Raw genomic sequence first — 9,003 nt, 5'->3', positions numbered from 1 at the left:
AAGCTATAATACCGTGGCTGTTTAGCTTATCTTAGCTAAGCGCTAAAACTTGAAGCGGGAAAGAGCTAGCTTGGCTCTTTCTACAGCTAATTTAATAATATGTTGTATTGCCTGGCAACCAGCAGAGTGTCCAGGAAATTACTTCTCACTCAAGTAATTAACACCTAGGCCCTGTTAAAATAGCAAATTGTAATTTTTCTTCTCTTATACTTACCAAGAAAGGAATACCCGTAAGCTTATTTCTAAAAAATGATGACTAAAATCAACTATTCCTTTAATTTTTTCCCGATTTTCTCACATTGATATTGGTTAGATCCGTGGGAGTCAGAGAAAATACCATATTATGCCTCTTTTTAAAATGTAAATGCCAAGTCTTGTTCCTCAACTCTTTCACAGAAGTGGCAGGTGTGCTTTCTGAATTGGAGCAGACCTGACACATCTGAGAAACATTGGCCTGAACCATGAGAGAAAAGCACACTGGTTTGAGAATCATGCCACGTCACGATCAAACACAATCCCTCAACGTATCCAGACGCCTGTCAGTCTGTAAATTCTTCCAAAGTTATCCCAAAAGCTCCAGGGTTCCACTGAATCCCAGCCAACCACATGCCGTACAAGTGGAGAAACTGCGGCACAGTAGTGAATCTTCCAAGAAGAGTCTGTCCTGCCAAAATCTCTGCAAGGGCAATGTATAAAAAATCATACAAGGAGTCAAAAAGAACATATATCACACAGAGAACTGCAGGATCCTTTTTGTTCTTGGGTTTGGTCAGATTTCATGAGTCCACAATCAAAAAGAAGCTGGAGCATGAAATGAGATTGCTGGCGGGCCACCAAGACAGAAAACCACCACTCACTGAGAAGAAAAATGAATGCTTGTTTGAAGTTTGCCAAAAAGCAACCTGGTGATCCTTAAGAGTGAAAACCTTTTGGCAAACACACATAAAGCAGGCTTCATAACAAAATCCCTGCTGTTTATGGCAGAAAAATAATCCATCTATCTATCCATCCACTTATCCATCCATCTATCCATCCATCCATCTATCTAATCAAACATGGCATAAGTAGCGTTATTGTTGTTGCTGCATTTTCAGTGCATCTGAATTCATCAAGCTATAAACTGGTCATAAAGTGTGCTAGTTACAATATCAGAGCAAGAAGTTTAAGAATTGATCTGCATACTTTTTTGAGCAAGTTATTTTTATTTTATTATTTTTGGCACTACCCTATGGTAGGGGTAGGCAACTGCCTCCGTGTCCAACTAAAACGGCCCCAAATCCATATAGATTTATTATGATGTTTAGAATTTGTTATTTTGGTTTACTATTCTTCCTCATTGTACTCCGAAATAACTTACAAAAAGGACCCCAAAGCCCTTAAAACTATGCAACCCAACTGAACTGAAAGCTCCACCTCGAACAGGTTATGTACATTTAAGTACATTGTGCTGATCAGAGGTGGAAATAGTACTAGAATATTGTCCTCAACTAACAGTACTGGTGCCATCCCTCCGGTCACGGGTATCTCTGGAGCTCTGCCTTCCTGCGGCCACAGACACACCTGCAGCTTCTTCTCTGCTGCAGCGCTCCTGTTCCATTCTCACAGTTTATCAGGACTTTTTCATGTGACTTTTGTAACAGATGCGACTTGAAATCTAGCGAGGTACTATACTTGTGATAAATAGTAGCCTACATAAGTAAAAGTAAAATTACCATTTAAAAAATAGCATACAAGTACACAAAAACTATTTTGTTAGAGTAAAAACAATAAATTACATTTGTTAGGCACATCTTGTGCTGATAATTGCCTCTCTTTCACTCTTCACTTGAAGTTGAATGCAGGACTTACTGTGCAGTAGTTATAGTTTTACTAATAATAGTTAACTTCATAGAAAAGTGACACCTGTGCTTTTCCTGCTACAAGTTGAAAATGTCTCCTGTGAAAAGACACGTTGTACTCACTGAAATGTTGGAAACTAAAACAACTCTTTATGCTCTCAGACCACAAACGTCTCTTGGGTTGAATCAGTTCGGACTTTAAGAGTGAGAGGAATGCTCACTGTGAGATGGAGAAAGTATTTGGCAGCAAGAGTTATTCTAAATGAGATAAATATTTTTTCAGTTTATGGGGGTTTTAGTTCCCATGTTGTAGCTGGATGTCAGGAATATTTGACACACAGAAGAAAAAAGGCATTTGAGAGGAACATAACAGGCTGTAGTTAGACTGAAGAGAATAAATAAACATCTAATTCCTTCTAACGCTTTTCAGAGGAAGGCAAAGATTGCAATAGAGACACTTTTTGTTATATATCATCAGGTAAAGCTTTCTCCTGCCTGTGGAGAGATTCTGGCCAGAAAGTCAGCACACAATGGTTGGTTGAAATGTGCGACATTGAGTATGATGTTTAGAGCTGATTATGTTTTGGCCAAAAAGTAACTCTTTATGTCGCCTCTTCACAGCTACAGTGGGGCAAAAAAGTATTTAGTAAGCCACCAATTGTGCAAGTTCTGTAATTTTCATCATAGGTATACCTAAACTATGAGAGACAAAATTCCTGAAAATCACATTGTCTTATTTTTAAAGAATATATTTGCAAATGATGGTGGAAAATAAGTATTTGGTCAATAACAAAAGTTCATCTCAATACTTTGTTATATACCCTTTGTTGGCAATGACAGAGGTCAAACGTTTTCTGTAAGTCTTCACAAGCTTTTCACACACTGTTGCTGGTATTTTGGCCCATTCCTCCATGCAGATCTCCTCTAGAGCAGTGATGTTTTGGGGCTGTCGCTGGGCAACACGGACTTTCAACTCCCTCCACAGATTTTCTATGGGGTTGAGATCTGGAGACTGGCTAGGCCACTCCAGGACCTTGAAATGCTTCTTACGAAGCCACTCCTTCGTTGCCCGGGCGGTGTGTTTGGGATCATTGTCATGCTGAAAGACCCAGCCACGTTTCATCTTCAATGCCCTTGCTGATGGAAGGAGGTTTTCACTCAAAATCTCACGATACATGGCCTCATTAATTCTTTCCTTTACACGGATCAGTCGTCCTGAAAAACAGCCCCAAAGCATGATGTTTCCACCCCCATGCTTCACAGTAGGTATGGTGTTCTTTGGATGCAACTCGGCATTCTTTCTCCTCCAAACACGACGAGTTGAGTTTTTACCAAAAGTTCTATTTTGGTTTCATCTGACCAAATGACATTCTCCCAATCCTCTTCTGGATCATCCAAATGCTCTCTAGCAAACTTCAGATGGGCCTGGACATGTACTGGCTTAAGCAGGGGGACACGTCTGGCACTGCAGGATTTGAGTCCCTGGCGGCGTAGTGTGTTACTGATGGTAGCCTTTGTTACTTTGGTCCCAGCTCTCTGCAGGTCATTCACTAGGTCCTTTTGTTCACCGTTCTTGTGATCATTTTGGCCCCACGGGGTGAGATCTTGCGTGGAGCCCCAGATCGAGGGAGATTATCAGTGGTCTTGTATGTCTTCCATTTTCTAATAATTGCTCCCACAGTTGATTTCTTCAGACCAAGCTGCTTACCTATTGCAGATTCAGTCTTCCCAGCCTGGTGCAGGTCTACAATTTTGTTTCTGGTGTCCTTTGACAGCTCTTTGGTCTTGGCCATAGTGGAGTTTGGAGTGTGACTGTTTGAGGTTGTGGACAGGTGTCTTTTATACTGATAACAAGTTCAAACAGGTGCCATTAATACAGGTAACGAGTGGAGGACAGAGGAGCCTCTTAAAGAAGAAGTTACAGGTCTGTGAGAGCCAGAAATCTTGCTTGTTTGTAGGTGACCAAATACTTATTTTACCGAGGAATTTACCAATTAATTCATTAAAAATCCTACAATGTGATTTCCTGGACTCTCATAGTTGAAGTGTACCTATGATGAAAATTACAGGCGTCTCTCATCTTTTTAAGTGGGAGAACTTGCACAATTGGTGGCTGACTAAATACTTTTTTGCCCCACTGTATTTCATCATTTTTTGGTTTCAGATGCACAATTTTTCTGCACTCTATCAATACTAACATCTCCTTGCACACATGCGATGAATCAGCCTTTCTGTAACTGTAACTATGTAACTTTTTAACCTTAAATTACTGTTATGCAAAGAAGATTTGTTTCTCATATGGGTTTATTTATTTGTAAGTATTTGAGTAATCATTTGCAAAACTTGACCATCTAAATGTCACCTAATGTTATTGTTACCTAAAAACTTTGAAGGGCTCTCTACAGAGGATTTTCTGAACTTTTTTCTCCACTTGACTGTGGCAAACTTAAACCTATTTTTAGACACTTTGAATCAACAGATATAGGTGATGTTTTCTCAAATGTAATGCATTATATGTCATATTTCAGTGTTTGTTCGCACACTTTCATAGCGGAAATAGACACACCGAACACGAACATATAAGTTCACCTATGAATCAGTCTCAACTTGCTCTCTCTCTGTGCAGTCCATCTCACTCTATTCAGAGTCATTCATGGGCGTCACATGTGCTCATCATCAGACTCTACTGTTTGTCCAAAGTTTGCCCGTCGCTCATGGTGATAAAACAATTTATTCAATCGTTTGCACTGAGACATTTTTGGAGAAGAATCAAAGAGTGTTTCCATGTCTGTGCATGCAGGCGACCAGTCTTTAAAAGTAAATTAGTGGCTTTGATGTGTTTATTCCAAATTACATTACATTACATTACAGTCATTTAGCAGACGCTTTTATCCAAAGCGACTTACAATCAGTAGTATATTACATATCATTCACCCATTCACACACTGATGACAGGGCTACCATGCAAGGTGCCACCATCAGACTCTAACTAACATTCATGCAACTTCCAGTCCACACCGATGGCAAGCCTTCGGGAGCAACTAAGTGTCTTGCCCAAGGACACATCGACTGCCGAAGCCAGGTATCAAACCACCGACCCTCTGATTGGAGAACTACCTTGCTCTCCACTACGCCACAGCCGCACCAAATGTGTCTGTTCACTAAATAATGACACGCATCGCCATACGGCTGCTTTTAAAGCTGACCTGACCTTTGACCTCCTTGTGATGCAGCCAATAGAGAAAACAATATTATGACCACTAAAACATAATTGCTAAATGACTGTAATGTAATGTAATGTAATAATTATTACTAAAACAACTTAAATAAAACCAAAACTTTTGAAATCGTACATTACGTTTTTGTATTTAATAGCTGCTAGATGAAAATAAAGGTGCATTTGGATCCATCTTTAGGCTCCTCCATGAGGACCTGAATGAAACATAATTTGTGTGCATCTTTAACACCTTATCATCCTCCTCTGTGGTTGTTGCCTGAATCCCTCGACTGTACTGCAGCCTGTCCAGCAGGTGGAGCCCTCTATCAGGAGCCCAGCATTTGCATCCTTTGTTAATTTTCTTCTGAGTGTGATGAAAACCAAATTAGATGTCGGACCCCATATAGGAAAAATCATTTATAATGAAAACCAAAACTGTGCACTTGAAAACTTCAATACGCTTTGTTATTAACTGATTCAAGTGTGTTAAGCTCCTTGATACACTGTCAAACTCATACGTAATAATAAAGGTAAGTTATTGATGTGTTCAATAATCAAATATAGATGTTTCAATACACACGTTATATAATCATATAAACAAGCAATGACAAATAGGGAAAATTATAAAGAGGAGAAATCAGTTTTGGCACTAACAACCTGAAGGGGAAAAATACAACAGCGTAGCCTGCACATCTGTAAGTGACAGTGCAGTAAAGCACAGAAAATAACTGTACTACTTGAATTAACTATCTTTCTGGCCACAGACTGTAGGAAAACATGGAATACCAAGATGTTTTAGGGTTTGCTACCATTTTTGTAGTTATTGGAGTGTGACAAGCCAAATTTGGGTAAAAGCTGAGAACCCTGTAAGGAAAACTTCAATCACTGTTGAGTGTGTCAGGCTGAGAGTCTTGTCAGTTAAGCTCAAAAGCTGCCTCTCTACACTGATGAAAAATAACCTGCTTGATCTACTTTTTTAAAAAGGAAGGCAGCGTTTTCCAAATCATAAGTTAAATCAACTTAATTTGAATATATATAGATCAATTAAAACTAGTATTTCACAATGATTTTAAGTCATATTTATCAAAGCGTTGCTCAAGAAGATAATTATTTCAAACCACACCACCAGTTTTAAATAGAGATACTTTAACAATGTGATAATTACTGCTACCATTCTCAATATCTTAGTACTGCAGCAGAAGACAAATCTCTCTACAATCATGTCACCATCATGAACCAGTGCAAAGGTTTAACAAAAGAGCCATGGCTGATGTGGCTCAACACTACCCACAAAACTCATGGTGTCTCCCCAATTTTTATTTGAAAAGAGCAGATATAACATGATCATTGTTTGTTGTGTGGGTTTAGCTGGAAATGTGGAAATAAATCGTGTAAGGAAAAGAGCAAACTTTTTTGTGCTTTGAAAAATGCAGATTACCTAAAAAATTGATTTTCATGTAAAGATACAAACATATATTTTTTTGTTAATATCACAGATTTAATTATGCTACTTTACATCCACTCAGATGTATTATTTTTCAGTGAATAAGCGCTCAATTGACATAAAGACACACATTAGAAGAATTAATTACTGAGACAATATCTTGTTGAAAAAAAGTATTGAAATGCTATTTCAATAGAAAATCTTGCACTTGTTGAGTAGATCTCTATGGAACTAAATATGTTTTGAAGACAAAGCATTAAGTGGTAATGAATTAACGACACTTCTGCAATTTGCATGGAACATATTCCAGAACTGCAAAAATATTGGGGCGAAAAATCTCCATATTCTCATTACTGACTTCTCAATTACTTTATATTTTCACTAGTTTATGCACTCGTAATAACCCTGAGCAATTAGTATGTCTTCTGTTGTCTTAAGCTTTCAGCCATGATGGCACACCCGAAGGCATTAATGAATCGAGGGCTGTTGAAATACTGAGGAATGTTTCTGCATCGTATCCGCTCATCACTCAGCTACATATTTCTATCAGGCTTCCCCGCTGTGAGGTGAGTGCAGTGGGACATAGTCAACCGGAGTATAAATTGACCTGACTTTTACTCGCTCACAAGACCATTGCAGTTTGCAGGTGGGGTTAAGGGGTGACATTTCCAGGTGTCCGCAGCTGGAGAGAGCTCATACAAATTCCAATGGGATTATTTTATTAAGAAATTGGGGCCCAGAGTCCGATTTTATTCCCTGCAGCTGTAACAAATGTTTCATGACCAACTTTAAAGCTCTGACTGTCAGGAACTAAATAGCAAATTTCTGTATGTTTGAAATGGAAAATTGGCCTCTTCCCTGTAGAGCCCAGCAGGGTGCAGATTTTCCTTTGTGACGGGAGCACCGTTGGAGTGAATGAATAAGCAGGACTAATGCTATTGTATGGAAACCAGAATTACTAGAGAATTATTAGAGCTCAGCTTCCAGTCCAAGAAAGTAATAAAGATGGAAGCTGAACGTTTTGTTCATACAGGAACGTTAAGTTAAAGACCCTCTTTTCCCTGTTTGTAGTTTCCCTTTGAAGAAAGTCATTGTCAGATATTTTGTGATTTGTTGCCAACAGCCTCAATCATTTGTGTTTCTAACGAGTGTTTGAAATTTGAGTCAGGTATCTAAGAGGCCAAAGTCATGCCCTCATGAACCTGAAGGTCTACATACAATGCAAAGTCACCAGACTTCAACGTCAGCTTCCCCATTTAACCTAAAAGCTTCTGACATGTGACAAAGCTCTACTGTATATTTAGACGTCCTTTCTCCTCTAAGTGTGTCATCTGTATGAAAATCTTAAGTTTAAAGGTACCCTGCAGAGTTTTTGACCAATAGTAGCACAATGCAGCGATGTTTTTATGAGTGGAACCTATTTTTATTTGTTTTGGTGTATACGGCTGAGGACGTATCTTACACAAATATATTCCTGCCAAAGTTTTATAGTAATATTGTTAAAGTAGATTTCAGTCCTTATTATAAAGAATTTCTATTTTAGTGATTTTTGTTTGACTGTGCTCAGGGTTTAGCTGTTCGGAGTCTCCTCGTTGATACATGAGCTTCAAGGTTTAGAATTGTTTGTATAGTTCCATTTTTTGTTTCTATACAATGGAGAAAAACTAATATAGCATTTTTTTAAGGAATATTTTTTAAGGAATGTTTTTAAGGAATGTATATAAGGAATATATAAATATTGCAACACTTTCATCAGTGGGCCATGGGCTCAATCACCTTTGTGTCATAACAGCAATTTATTTAAATGAAAATCTTTGAGACCGTCACTTAAAACTTTATCCATATAGCCCTTTTCAAAACAAGGTAACAAAGGGATTCCCAAAAAATGATGGAAATGGTCAGGAAAAAGATCAACTTATTAGACAAAATGACAACATAAGAGTATAGCCTCACCAGATAAAATAAGATAAGTGTATCTGGGAAAAAGATAAAACTGACTAAGCGAAAAGGCCCACTGTGCCTGCTGCAAACTTCCTCTGATCAACAGGGGTCATGATGAGCCAAGAAATGCAGCAATGCCCCAACAAACAGTGAATAAGAAGACTGCTAGGAAGTAAACATCGGTGTAAACAATGTGGACTGATGTTGAACATAAAATATATATAATACAAATATTTGTTGAGGGAAGGAAATGTGTTCAGTGAGATTTTCACACCTCAAGAATACAACCAATGTGCTTTGGCGTTTAACCGTGAATTAAATGTTAAAACTCCAAATGGATGCTTTCAATTTTAAGTGTTTGTTCAAGTATTTCTGGTGAAAACTGCCTTCTGAAGGCCACAATTACATTTAGGCAAACAGTAAATGTTATTTATTTGGGTACATTCATTTAATTTATAGTAAAGAGTTTTGGCACATATACTACAGGATTGCATGACAAAAAAACTAATCATTGTTACCATGTAGACACCTGATGCTTTCAAATGTCATTCTAATAGAGACAC

This window comes from Anoplopoma fimbria, chromosome 4 (assembly GCF_027596085.1).
Source record: "Anoplopoma fimbria isolate UVic2021 breed Golden Eagle Sablefish chromosome 4, Afim_UVic_2022, whole genome shotgun sequence".
Lineage (NCBI taxonomy): Eukaryota > Metazoa > Chordata > Actinopteri > Perciformes > Anoplopomatidae > Anoplopoma > Anoplopoma fimbria.
Note: the sequence above shows the minus strand (reverse complement) of the source record.